General features: G+C 46.6%; 1 long non-coding RNA gene across 2 annotated transcripts; it reads right to left on the bottom strand.

Annotated features, from left to right (window-relative positions):
• Positions 1-5,908: 5,908 nt before the first annotated feature.
• On the bottom strand, positions 5,909-14,336 carry LOC139685316 (uncharacterized). Of its 2 annotated transcripts, none has more exons than XR_011700087.1 (3): positions 12,372-14,336; positions 11,564-11,809; positions 5,909-9,935 (listed from the first exon to the last, which is right to left on the bottom strand). It is a non-coding gene; the product is annotated as an uncharacterized lncRNA (long non-coding RNA). The 2 variants fall into 2 exon arrangements; XR_011700088.1 differs by having other exon boundaries at positions 5,909-9,531.
• Positions 14,337-14,622: the final 286 nt, after the last annotated feature.

Genomic DNA, 14,622 nt, shown 5'->3' with positions numbered 1-14,622 from the left:
ACACCGCAGTCTTGCCAAGGCTCGTGGTGCTACATGTGGTTGTAAAGCCCAGCACATTTCTAAGGCTTTCAACCCAACTAGGCTGAAAAATACTGTCTTGTTTTGGTAGTTTTGGAGCAGGAGCTTCAGAAGTCACATCATCTTTGGAAGAAGATTCACCTTCCTGGTCTTGGAAGATGTAGTACTTCCCTTTAAACTGTGCATCTCTGTAGTTTGGTAGGTACCTCTTCAGCAATGCAATGTGGACAGCTTGGGCAAAGGTGGCAAAAACATGCATCTTCTTTTTCCAGCAAGCATAAGCAACACTGTTTTCTGCCAGAGAAGAAACTCCTTCAAATAGAATTTTGTCCTCATTTTTCTTGCAGTCCTCCTTAGTGACAAAGCCCTGAATGTAAATTATTATATGCTTTCTGGAGCCTGCCCAGATAGTCCAGTTGCACCAAAAGCTTATGGGGAAATCACCACTGTATGCTGGAGGAGAAAATTCTCCATATTTGTCCTTCAGAACTCTGTGGCAGCTTCTTAGAGGCACATATGCCAATATCCAAGGAGACTCTGGCTCTGGAAGATAAAAAGCAACAAGCAAGTTTTCCCCCATTCCCATTTCCCAAGAAAGAGTAATCAGTACTCATTCCCAGAAATTATTTTCAAGGTCACCCTTCTCCCCATTTTGCTACCTTCTGCTCCTATTTGTCAATCAAAGTGCAAACCCATCAGGAGGAGAACATGAGAGTAACCATATGTCAGATCCTGGGACAAGCCTAAAACTGCCAATCCTTCCAGCCCAAGTGGCTGTTTCCATTCACACCTGCCAGCAACCTATCCCAAGCTTCACCCCAGCTGTACCTGCCACTTCAGAGTACTTGGAAAGCTGGGGAAGCCCTGGCCACCACCACTTCCTGCTCCATATGGAGCCAGGCTGTACTCCCACTGCTACCACCCCAGAACTGGGGACACTCCTGCTTTAAGTGCCCCCTGCCATGGCTGTGCAGGAGCACAGAGGTCCCAGCACAGCCACACAGTGGGTGTTACTCTCCCAGAAAGGCAAATTCTCACCTGCAGGATCAGGCTATTTAGGTTCAAAGCTAAAGAGTCAGGGAGTTGCCACATCTGGGCAAGTTACAAAAGCAATGAGTGCACTGTTACATTTGGTTTCAGCACACAGGTGATATTTGTTGTTTATACACTGCAGAGATGGGAGATAAAGCTCTTCTGAAGGTGTTTTCAATCTCTTTGGTTTAAAGGGCTCAGCCAAACCAGAAGCACTGGCTTTACTCAGTAGGATAAGCAACACTAGTTTCTCCTCACAGCCCTCAAAGTGGGAAATGCCTTCCCTTAAGGAGGAAGAAATACAGTGTTTTCCCAAAGCATATCTCAAAGCTGGAAGAGTCACAGGTTTGTGATAGGTTTATCCTACAGAAGCACAATTAAAGTTTGGTTAGAACTTTTGCTACTTGTTTTAATTGCTGCAGTGCATCGTTTGTGCCTCCAGGACCTGCCCTGTGGTAGGGATTTGGCAGCCACAGGATTGTGGCACAGGTTATCTCCCACCCCAGCACCAAACACCGATCAACCACGTGCCCTTCCCTCTCAATACCGCCCCACGGCCAGGTTGTTGCTCCTAATTTTCCACACCACTTATTGTTGGCTTGAGGTACCTAACAAATTCTGGGTAAAAAGAGGCTGCTCTGAGAATTAACTCTTACCTGGTTTAACCTTCCAGTTTTCCTGAGAGGACCCCCATGCCTGTAAAGAAGAGAGAATCCTATTGCAGACCAAAGTGCCACTGCTCATGTTTATAATGCTGCCCAAAGAAATGCCACCCTAAGGCCAGGGGGAAGGGACCACCAAATCCCCATGGGCTGGGGTTTTGCCTGCACCAGGACCAAGCCCCAAAGCCACCTCATTTATTCCCATATGATAACCAATCTTCATCCCTCCCTACCTTCAGAAGCATTGCCTGATTTGCACTGTTGGACCACAACCAATAAAAAAACATCCCCCAAAAACAGCAGGCAAAGCCCAACTGTGCTTTCATCCATAGGGGCCATGCAGAGGAGAGAAGAATTTGTAAGCAGGCAGGACACTGCACTCAAGAAGGGAGTTTCGTGCAGGGAATTGAGTCCCTGCTTCCCATCACTCACCCCTGGGGCAGCACCAGAGGAGGACCTCAGCATCAACCCTGGAGCCTGCCCACCAGCAGCTGGCCCCCACACTCCAGGCACCAGGAGCAGGACCAGGAACAACAGGGAGGGCAAAGGCTTCATGGCAAAGATTTACCCAAGGCACAGCATTCACGTGAGACCAAAAGAAAGAGATAGAAGAAAGTCTCTCCCTCTGTAAAATAATCCCCCAGGCAGAGCAAATGTAGGATCACCACTTTTCCCAGCCTCTCTCCAAAACACATCCCTGCAGAGCAGAGTCTGGCCCAGTAGCCCACTCACTCTATATGGCCCTGCCACACCTGTGACAGCAATTAGCTAATCAAAGATATGAGGCCAGCTATCACTTATTAGGGACATACTTGCCCTTTTAATTTGCTGCCCAAGTATTCTTTCTTTGCTGTGTGTTTAAGTGAGCAGGTAATTTCCTTTTGCAACACATAATGCTATAACCTGGAATAACAGTGATGCTGACACCCCAACATGACATAGAAGCACAGTCCAAGGTGATTGTTGTCTTAAAAATAAAAAAAAAATCTATTACTGAAGGGGGGGGGGAAAGGCCCTAATGTAAAAGTGAGTGTTTTCATCACAACATTTTAACTGGCTTCTGTTGAAGGCTCTCATTTTCCCCAGGGCTGCACCATCCTGACATAGGACTGAGTGAAAAAGGTGAAACTGCCTTGAAATACAAGCAGCTCTTCTCCTCATCTACACTTATTGAAGTGTAGAAAGCAAGCAACCCAGGTGATGATGTATAAATTATTAGATGCATAAAATTCTTTCAGTTGTAATAGTCTATCTTGTCATTAGGGGCCACACAGATCAGGCAGTCAGGCTGTTTGACACTTGGCTTTGACAATATTCCCTTTAAAACATCAATCATCACTTAGCAAAATAAAATAAAAATTCCTTTTTTTCTTCTAAGTCATCACAGCTCGACAGGCTGATGGCTGTTCAGAGACAAATACACGCCTGGGTTTCATGTGGGTCAGAACAAGCAGTGCACCAGACCATCCTGGTCACCTGAGTGCTCAGTAATCCACTGCAACCCAGCTCCAATTTTTAAGCTTTTCTGCCCATTGCAATGCAGTCCCAATGACCAAAACTCCAATGAGAGCTTGAAGTTCGTGCAGCAGGACAAACCTCCCTCCCACAGTCATCTGTCTGTAATACCTGTGTTCAGAGCAACCCAAAATCCCCTCTTGCTGTCCTGCAGCAGATGTGGATAGACCTGCCAAACCTCTTCCACACTTACCAGAGAAACACAGAATATTGGAAAAGCCCTCTGAGGTCATAGGGTCCCACCATTAACTCAACACTCCCAAGCCCACCACTAAACCATGTCCCTGAGCACCACATCTACACAACTTTTAAATCCCTCCAGATATGGCGTCCTCGTCCTTATGGGGGACTTCAGGTTGCCAGAAGTTAACTGGGAACACTGCTGGCACAATCAGGTTCTGAAGATTCCTAAAACACATGGATGATAATTTCATGGTGCAAGTACTAGGAAAGCTGACTAGGAAAGATGCCCTCCTTGATTTGCTGCTTGTTAACATAGAGGTCTTGTGAGTGAAGTGGTGATTAATGGCCATCTTGGCCACAGCGGTCACAAAGAAATTGTGTTTAAAATCTCTGTTGACAGGAGGAAAAGTGCCAACTTCACTCCTGGACATGAGGAGAGCAGACTTCAGGCTGCTCAGGGAACAAAGTGGGTAAGGAATCCTGGGAAAACGCTTTTGAAGGTGCTGGGGTCCCTCAGTGCTGGTCATTTTTAAGAACCACCTGCTAAGGACCCAGGAACAGACAATTTGTAAATATTGGAAATCAAGCAGACAAGGCAGAAGGCTGGCTTGGATGAGCAGGGATCTCCTCTTGGAACTATGGCAAAAAAGAAAGGTGTATGCCCAGTGGAAGCAAGGTCAGGTGATGTGAGAGGAATGCAGAGATGCTACTCACTATTCAGGGACAAAATTTATGCAAAGCTCAATTGGAATGGAAGCTGGCAAGGACTGGGAGGACAATTAGAAGAGATTTTTAAGATACGTTAATAGCAAAAGGCAGTGCAGAAATAACATCAGTCTGTTACAGGGTGAGGATGGTCACCTCACAAACAGGGAGACAGACAAGGCAGAGATGTTTAATGCATTCTTTGTCTTCAACACTGATAAGGAGCTAAGGGGTTCCCAGTGCCCTGAGCTGGAGGACGATTCCAGTGAGAATGATAAATTCCCAGTTGACCCTGAAGCTGTGCAGGATCTGCTGATGAGGTGGTTCCCAACAAATCTATTGGGCCTGATGGGATTCATCTGAGAACACTCAAAGACCTGCTGTTGTCATCATGAGGTGTCAATGATATTTGAACTGTCTTGGGTATCTGGAAGGGTCCCAGTTGATTGGAAGATGGTAAACATTGTCCCAGTTTTCAAGAAAGGCAAGAAGGAGGACCCTGGAAACTACAGGCTTGTCAGTCTCACTTCAGTGACTGGAAAATTGTGGAGAAGATTATTCTGGGAGGTATTGAAAAACTCCTGAAGGACTGCACAGTCATTGGTCACAGCCAGCTTGGCTTCATAAGGGAAAAGTCCTGCTTGTCAAACCTGATTTCTTTTTATGACAAGGTAACCACCTGGCTGATCCAGGGAAGCCAGTTGGTGTAATCTTTTTGGATTTCAGGAAAGCTTTTGACACCGTCTCTCACAGGATTCTTCTGGACAAAATGTTCAGCACACAGCTGGGTAAACACATGGTCACCCTGCTGCAAAGTAGGGAGGTCCCTAAGGCATCATCTGGTTTGCAAGGAGAAAAGGAGCATTTGCTTCAGTTTGGCTTAACAGATGGTAGAGATGGTGAAATAAATCATAAGGCCAAGTTTATTTTTTATTTGCTGATATGTAAGTATTTGCATGAGGAATTTTAATGTGCAGGGGTTTTTTTGTTTGTTTCATAGCAATTTTTTGAGTTTTAGCCTATTTCCATAAAAACATAAACTACCCATTAGGATATTTGTCCCTTTTGACTAAATCCTCAGGCTCAGCAGTTGCTGAGTCTTACTTATTTTGGGGCCACCTGGCCCAAGAGTATCTGTCAGAGGAGAGCACGTTCCCACTGGCCTGTGCCAGGCTGCACAAACTCTGCACTGTGGGGAACAAAAAACCCGAATTGTGTGTCTCAGCCTTTCTATCAGCTCCTGCACTTCTGATTTCTTGGGATGGGATTGAAGCTCTCCTGGGATATAAGCTGAGGGACCCAACATGACCTTCAGCAGCCAAGCAGCCTGCACAGGCTGCCCTGGCATCAGGGCTGGGCACAGCTGTGAGAGGGGACACGGCCACCTTGGGGCAGCAAAACTGAGCTGATTTCAGCCAGTGCTCACATTTCCCCCCCAGGCAGCAGGAGGTACTCGAGCTCCTACTTACAACTCCTCTGCTGTCGTTTATAAAGGCACCACAGACTGTGAGAGCTTAGGAGAGATAAATTTACCATCTACCTCCCTCTAGTGATTGCCTCGCTGAATAAAAAGAAAGTGAAAATCACACTGGGCTGTGGTTGCTTTACTTTCTTACTTAGGAATTCAGAGTAACTGAATGCTTTCCTTTTGGATTTTCATGGTACCCTTATGCACCAAAAGTGAGCTGGAAGAGCTAGAGGAGGACGAGAAATTAGGATTTTGCTCATTGCCTCATTAATTAGAATAACAAAGGTTGAAAACAAAGGGTAACATGGAAGACAGCTAAAAGCTGCTGCAAAAGAAACATTTTTAACAAATATGAGAATATTCTTTAGGAAAAATGATAACATCACTGAGAAATTCTTTTTTTAAAAAAGGGTTTCAAAAGTTGTTTTATTCTTTAGAGCTTTGCAAGTTGCCCAGTGAAATTCAGGGACATGCCTGAGATGCCCATCCTGACAGATCCATCTATGAGTGAGCTGGCAAGGACTCTGCTTGCAGGGGCTGCTTTATTATTTTTATTTATATTTTTATATATATACACATATATACATATATACACACACACATATATATATAATGCAGAATGAGATCCCTGTATTTAGTGACCAGAGATAAGCACCAGGTTAAGTTCAGTTTCTTTGTGACGCTCATTAGCCAGATTGATTTTAGGTCTGTTGGAGACAAAGATGCAATTACACTCTTAGTTACAATTAAAGGTAAGGGATTTCTCAGGAGCTGACGTTTTCCTTAAACAGGAAGCTGGATTTCCTTGATCACCAGTTGCTCTTCACTGATTCAGCCACTAATCCTCTGGATCGTGCTCAGGGATGTTTTAAATGAGTGATGACATAACACTCCAGTTTATCCTGCTGAGTGTTTTACCCATATTGATGGGAAGGGTAATATTATTAATAAAATTGATAGTTTCAGCTTTGCATTTCATGGGATTTGTACAAGCTAACAGCACAGATTGTACATCTGCAAAATTTGTAAGAGGAGTAGCATGGCAGGGCTAAAACGATTTTGCTCTGGGCTTTCTGAAGCCTTCAAGGCACCTATTCCTTCTTTTTCCCAGCCTGGGAGTCTGTGGGTACTATTATTTAACCTCAGAGGAAGAATGGTATAGGATCCATATGCAACTTGACCTAAAGGTTCCCACTGTTGTCTTTTCCACAACTGAGCTGTGACAGGCTTGGTTAGACCCACTACTGCATCCCCAAACAAGAGCTGCTGGTCCTCACCCACTTCTGACCTCCCACCTCACCTCAAAGGACACTCCTGCTCCCCAGAGAAGCAGAGTTGGTTGTACCAACACCTGCAGTCAGCTCCTACCGCAGCTGGAAAGAATTCCAGCTGAAAACTAGGATTGCTCAAACAAAATAAAACAAAACCCACAAAGAGGTCCAAGTTTAGCACACACATTGCAACATCTTGTGTAACCCACAAGGGAATCCTCAGGTGTTGGCACTAACTTTTTTCCCCATGTGATTATCTTGTGCAACAGAGGAGCTCAACCAGCTGCCATAGAGAGCATCTCCTTGACACCTTCCAATAGCACTTCAGCTCATTAGCAAGGCAGGAGAAGCATCCCTGCTCTTCTTGTCCTTGCAGGGTGACATTTCTTGCTCCTTCATAAAGACTCACAGCCACTGCTTCTGCCTGGCAGATCCAGAAAAGCTGCTTGCAACCAAAAAAGATGAAATGCACCAAGGTGGTTTTAGTGGAGTGGTTCACCTGATGACGAGAGGGACAGAGCAGCCATCACCCCAGCCAGGGATTTATGTCCTCTGATCTTCCTGGCAGGGGCAGACATTGCCCTTCTGCCCCAGATAAGGAGGATGGTGGCAGGTGAGAGGGTTGATGGCCATCACTTTGACACCAGAAGATTCCAAAGCCAGGGATCACTTGGGAGGACCAGCTTTAAAGGATCTGGGAGGGAAGGCTGGCATCCTGTCAGGCTCATCCCATTTCTGGAACAGTTGCAACCTTCTGCACACCCCCAACAGCAGGAAGAAAAGGCTGAACAAACCTCTGTGACAATGATGCCCCAGCTCCGGCCCACGCCTGGCCAAGCCATGGATTCTGCTAGGAGGAAACCCAGAATGCAGGCAGCTTTGTTCCTGCAAACCACTGCAAAACTGATTTATATTAAAAATAAAGAGCACACAATACCGAAGTGGTTGGGGTTTGTCTATTAATCTCTCAACAGTCAGCTGCAAACCCAACAAATCCTCTGAAATAGCAGCGGGGAGCTGTGTCCGAGCTCATTCCTCCCTGCCCCCTTTTACAGCTAAAAATAATCAATAATGACTGCCCAAAACAGGGAGACCAAAGCAATTTGACGAGCTGTGGGATCATCATGACTCATATTTTCACTCACATGCTGGCTGGGCACAAAACAAACCACGGGGCTGTGTTTCCCAGCAGCCACGGTGAAAAATCACCTCTGAACCACCGTGCACCTGCACAGAACAGCATTCCCTCCTTCTGCCGTGATTCTTTGCTGGGAAGAAAGGAAAATAAGACCAATGCAGCCAGGCTGAGAGTGGCATCATCCCCCTGCTTTATGCAGCGAGGGCTAATTGAACCACTTGAGAGCAATGAGTATCCCGGGAGGCAGCTGGTGGTGTTATTCTGCTGGTAATTGCTGTTTTCGGCCACTACAGGCAGCAGAAGGGACTTGTTCAGGGTGCCCTGGGGCGGAATGGTGCCGGAGGAGTTTTCCATCCAAACCCCCATCAAAGGAACCACCCTGCTCCGGTGGGTCCATTCTCTCGTTCACATCTGTTTTCCCTCGAAAATCAGCAGCAACAACAGAGGAGATGCCAGCAACGCTCTAACCAACAGTTCCCTCTGCCAATAACAAAAACTAGCACTTCCCTCCTGCCTCGCTGCTGCACTGGCTCCCACAGCCTCTGGAGGGGTTCGTTGGGGAGGGAAGATGCAGCACCCTGTCTCTGTGCCGGCATTGTAGACTTGGCAAAAGCCCAGCGTCTTAGGGACTTTCCCAGCCTGATAAAAAAATGAGCTATATTGCTCTCTTCTGCCCCAAACCAGCCCAGTCTGGCCTAGGATGTGCTGGCAGCAGAGTGAAAATATGTGTTAGCACCTGCCCCAGATTTTCAGGATGACTGTACAAATCTAGATCCCTGTGCTGAGAAATCTGATTTTTCAGCAGGCAGATCCTCTCTCCCTTACTGCCACTTTCTGGCAGCAGCATATGACGAGTGTGAGGTGACCACAACCCTTTGCAGTTCCTCTCTGTGTTGGTTCTTTATTGCACAGCTGACTTCCTATCAAAAAAAAAAAGGAAAAGAAAATGAAACACTTGAAAAGAAGGAAAATATAGGCAAAACAGATGCCACTAAGGCTGTGGCCAGATAGCTGGAATTTACTCCCTGCCTGCTGGGGAATGGGGTGTCAATAGGTTGCTGCACAGGTCCTGTCCTGCTGCAGGCACAGGTTCAGTGCAGACTGCTCCTTGCATTGGGTTGTCCCTGTTCCAAGGCAGCGTGGCTGGGTCTGCAAAGGGACTGACCCATCACAGCTCTGTGTAATACTTACCCCACTTCTCAGCCAGGGCTGCTACATACACACTTGCTTCTGATGCTTCCATTGGGTAGGTGGGCATGGGATCATATTGCTGAAACCCTGACCAGATGCGCACCCTGAGCTGGTGGTGGTGAGTGAAGGCTGGTGGTGCTGCCCAAGGGCTGGTGGGGAGTTCTTTGCTGCTCCACATGCAGACACATAGCCAAGAGTCAGTGAGACAACACGTGGTGCTTGCCTACACCAGGTGCTTTCAAACATGCTTTATCCAGGCTGATAAACCCCTCTCTTCCCCTCTCCTTTGGCCTCACCACACTCAGCAGCTACTCCAGGAGTCTGGCAGCACAGTCACCCTGCAGTTCTCTGCATGAGAAAAGGTTTCAATTCCATTGTGTTGCTATGGCTTCACTGGGCACCTGTCAAATTTGGGAGTGGAAGGTGCTAGAGGAAGGCAGCAGGGATTACTGGGAAATCCCCCATGATACTACCAAAGAAACTGGTACTTTGAGGATGATGTTGCAGTCAGGAAGTAGTTTAAGAAACAGTGTAGAAGTTCACATCAAGAACATACCACCATTTTTTAATCCAATGCCACTAATTGCACATGGTTCTGGAGCCTGGTACAGAGCTACCACTCCTTGCTGTTCCTAAACTCTCACACAGAAGAGAAGTTGAAAATCCAACAAACAAATCATAAAAATGAGGACAAATCCTACCTCTGAAAGGCTGCAGGAAGCACTGCTCTGAACGCCCACGCCATGAAGCCACTGGGGGACCACAGCAGCAAAGGCAATAAAAGAGATGGATTTTACTTACTGCTCTGTACAGGGAACAAATGGCTTCCAAATATTGTGCCTGGCAGCACGTCTTTCAAAATCATCTAGAAATGAGCCATGATGCCTCCAGCTACAGACAAAAGTCAGGTATTTCGGTGGAAGCACCTTGGAGATTGAGCTGCTCAGAAGCAACCTGTTGCATGTACTGAGGTTATAAAACAGCTTGTGGCAAAACCCCAGCTGATTTTGAGGCAGACATGAGCTCAGCCTGAAAGGCCCAAATCCCAGGTGCTTTGTGCAGGCTAACAGCTGTGATGACTGGGGCCATGGTGGCAGCAGCCACTACCCTCAACATCAGCTCTCAGAGACAAAATCAGAAACACATCCAGTTTCTCCAGCAGGATGTTCAAATAACTATGCCAGTAACATGAATGTCCTCAAAGAACAGACTAAAAGAGCTGTTGAAGGGGAATTTCATCTCCCTTCAGCCTGAACTCTCTTTTACTCCTGCTAATGACTTCACATGAAGGAATCCAGATGTTCAAAACAGCAGTCAGGCCAAAGAGTTGGCCCATGTCTGTGTGTGACACTTCCCCACTCTCCTGGCTGGATGGGCTGGGAAGGAGCTTAAGAGCAAAAACCCAGCTGAGCAACAGCTTGCATTAGCTGAGCAACTGCCAGAAGACACAGCAACTCACAAAACAAAGGGAAAAATCCCACCTGGAGTAAACCAGAATGATGGTTGGTTAAAAAAACCCCAGACCAAGCAAACATTGCAGCCCTTTGTGTCTCTGAAAATTCAAATTAAATTTTAAAAAAGTCAGTAAGAGGTGTGTTTGGAAAGGGGATTTGTGAAATGGTAGCTGAGTCACCACTTCCTTGGGTTTCTGTCCAAACCAGCTGGGCTGTGAGTGCCTGTGCTGCCACAGGGGAGTCTGCTCCTCTCAGACACCCTTGCTGCACCAGAGAGGATCTTGTGCAAGAGAGAACTCTGCAGGACACAGTTCCTCTGGTAATGCATTTATGTGTATTTTCAACAAATAGATCTGTTTGCAGTGGAACAGGATCTTGCATTCGCTAGTGAGACTGGTTGGTGACTCAGCCACCAGCACCCACCAAAAATCCCCCTGGCTGGATCACTTGTGCTCAGCTGGGTGTTGTGGGGGTGATTTGTAGAAGGTTTTGGGGTCTCCAGCTCTGACTTGGATGAAAATGGTTCACCCAGTGCCACTCTTGGCCTGGCAGCATACTGGGCATGGAGCAGAGGGGCTGAGATAGCCAACTGCATCCTTTAAATGCAGAACTAGTTTGACAGCCAGGCTTATGGCAAATGATTTTAATGAAAAGTAGCTGCCTCATGCCTGTAAATAGGATTGTCTGTGCAGCATTTTGCTCTAATAGAGTAAAATCAGAAGATAGGAATTTTCTTTATACATAGAGAAAAAGACTTGCAGTTTTAAATCTGGTTTGGAACAACCCATATCTGAACATCCCAACATCTGCAAAAAACTCAGCACAGAGAAGTCAGGTTACCTCAAACAGCCTTAAACATCTTCCCTTGCCTCCAGCCACTCTGTAAAACCCTCTAGCAAGAGAGACACACTTTATGGCACACCAACCTCTTCAATCCCAGCCTTCCTGCAGTCTCCCAGACTGGTTTCTCTGCCAGGTCCCTCCTTGCTTGTCTCCCCATGCTCTTGCTGGTGGCTCATCCCCAGCTGGGTTTGTGTTGTACAGCCACAGATAAATCCAGCTTAACTTTGCTCCCTGAGCAGGCATTCATTCCAATGAAAACTTGTCCATGATGTGAAGTGAAAGGTGGGATGTCTGCCCAGCCCGATGATCACCATCCAGAACTGTGGGTGCTCCAGCAGTCAGTGCATGTGGACATGGATGGATAGAGCAGGAGATGCCAATGTGAGAAGTGAGGAACATTGCTGTGGGGAGGGCAGTTTGCCCATCCCATCCCATCCCATCCCATCCCATCCCATCCCATCCCATCCCATCCCATCCCATCCCATCCCTCCAGGCACTGAGACAAAACACCTCCCAGTTTCCAAGTGGCCTTTCCTTCCCAGGCAGTCACAGACAGCAAAACCCACTGAGAAATGGCATTTACTACTTTCTCCAGTTGTCCAGTCTGCTGTGGAAGGAAGGAATGAGAACCAAAGCACTACTGCTGTAAACCTCAAGTATTAGGTTAATAGTAGAAATGTGAGCGCTGAGCAAAGCCACCACTGAGTGACACCAGCTTGCTCCCTTCTCTGTTCACTTCATCTCACTTAAGAAGTTGACAAGTTGTCTGCAGAGCCAGAGTTACTCTTGCTTCAAAAGCCTGAGCTTTGGAACTGTCATTTTGGGGAGCTTCATGACAGCCAGTCAAGGGAGGGGATTGTCCCACTCTGCTCTGCACCTGGGGAGCCTCACCTTGAGTCCTGTGTGCAGTTTGGCCATCACAATACGGAAAATACACCAAGCTATTAGAGAGCATCCAAAGCAGGACCACGAGGATGGTGAAGGGTCTGGAGGGGAAGTCATACAAGGAGCAGCTGAGGGCACTTGGTCTGTTCAGCCTGAAGGAGTCTTTTCCTTTTTTTTTTCCCCAAAAAATGTCAGCCCAGGAGGATACGACATAGCTGGTAAGAGCACTTCAGCTCTGCTGTTTACTCGGTTTCTCAAATACCAAACTATTTTTCCTCGAAGTGTAAGTTTATGAAGATTTGCAAATCTTAACATGAACAAAAATTCCCTGGAGTAGAGATTGGCATCATGCCACACTATGTATCATTATAAAAGACAAGTTCCAGACACTGGATTATTCAGAACAGACCAAAACTTAGAGAGAATTTGAAAAGAAGTAGGTGGGAGGAATGTTTAATATAATGTTAAAGCAGCACTAGTTTATTCAAGCGAATGTTGGGTGACTAAATGAAATGCTGGTTGTTTTCTTTTGCACAATTTGGGCCCTTTCCCTTCGCAATCTTCCTTTTGGGGATAGAAACATCAGCCCTGAAGCTCCACGTTTTTCTGCTCACTCTCACACAACTACACCCACACGGGTGCTCTGGTGTCTGTTTAGCCCCCAGAGATACGCAAGGTGTAAACATGTATCTAGAAATAAGCTATCCACAGTGTTTTGGAAACCACTGTGCTTCACTTGAAATCACTGCAAGATGCAGACCCAAGGGGAGAAAAAAAAAGTCTCTCCCATACTTCCATGCATCAGTTTCCCACCAGGGTTTCATCAGGCGTTTTGTTGGGATGCAGGAGTGGGACAAGGTTCCTGCCTCGGTTGCCTTTGGCTTATGAAATCATTCCAGCTGTGACGACCTTGGCTGTTCCTCAGCAAATGGCAGACCCTTCATTTACAAAAAACAGTCCCATGTCAAGTCTTTCAGTTGTGTTTACACGCTCTCCTTGCCCCTCTCCCCTGCAGAGAAGCATGGGAAGTCATCTTGGCAAGACCCAGACAACAACAGGCAGGCAAAGCGTGTCACTGACCACTCCAGCTGCTCCACATGCGTGGGCACAGTACTGTTCCTGCCTGCCCAGGCTGCTGGTGGGAGGGCACAACTGCTTCATTACAGGTGTGATGTAGGTCTGACATTGTGCTGGCCTCTAACCCCTTTTCTGAGCCTGGTGAGACTGGGAGAAGTGATGATTTTATCATTTGGGCTTGTCCTATTCACTGCAGCATTTTAGGACACAACCTGCACATTCATCAGCTAAGAGGGTAAAGAGCAACTCTAGCAGGTTATCCAAGAGCCTCCACTCCAGAGACACTTTGGGGATGGATGTAAGTAGGATGGCATACAAAGATGTGTCTTCTCTAGAATAAATCCCATTTAGCCAGTGTGGCTTAAGGGTTTCCTGAACAGTGCACAACAGCCATGGACACAACTTGGTCTGAGAGTCTCCCTATCCTCGTTTGACCTCTGCAATCTCCAGCAGAGATCAAAGTTCACTCATGTCCTCTCCTGCTTTAGATGAGGGACAATAGTGTCACTGAATTCAACCACAGCTTTCCCTGTGGAGAGGTTAAACTGCAGAGACGCCCCTTGCTTCTCCAACAGGAGGCATAGGGCCTCAGAGTTACCCAACACAAAATAAACAGGGAGATTATTTCATCAAATGCCCTTGTTGTTTGGAGGCACAAAAGGCAAAGGACTGAATCATCGACCTGGGGAATGAAAAACTCTTCTAATTATTAAGTACCATTAAAAACTTGAGTGTAAAACTCACCTGCGTAATTAGGTCAGTATCAATTACCCTGTGTGAATGATTCAGATCTCTCTGGCATTAAACACCAACCACATGCAACAAACATCCTAAAACAGGGAAAATCCGAAACAGATCACCTGAGAACAAGCAAAATTAAATCCAGAAAAGGATTTAAACTCTTAACCACCCAGGAGACCAGGAGATTCATCTTCTGCCCCACCCTAAAACATACTCAGAGTAGGGAAAAAGCACATGCAGGCATGACAGGACTCTCCCATGTGCTGGAACTACCTGGGAAGTAGAATAAAGGACCAGGCATCATCTGAGATTTAGGGCATTGGGTCCATGCCAGTTCCTCCTCCCAAGACACAGGCACGTATTTCACTTCCCCTTCTAGAGGCAGCTGCAACACAGAAGAGAGCTGGGAAATAAAACAAATTCTGGCATAAGCAAATGC

The sequence above is a fragment of the Pithys albifrons genome, chromosome 2, assembly GCF_047495875.1.
Source record: "Pithys albifrons albifrons isolate INPA30051 chromosome 2, PitAlb_v1, whole genome shotgun sequence".
In the NCBI taxonomy this organism is placed as follows: Eukaryota; Metazoa; Chordata; class Aves; order Passeriformes; family Thamnophilidae; genus Pithys; species Pithys albifrons.
Note: the sequence above shows the minus strand (reverse complement) of the source record. Positions and strands in the feature narration are given on the sequence as shown.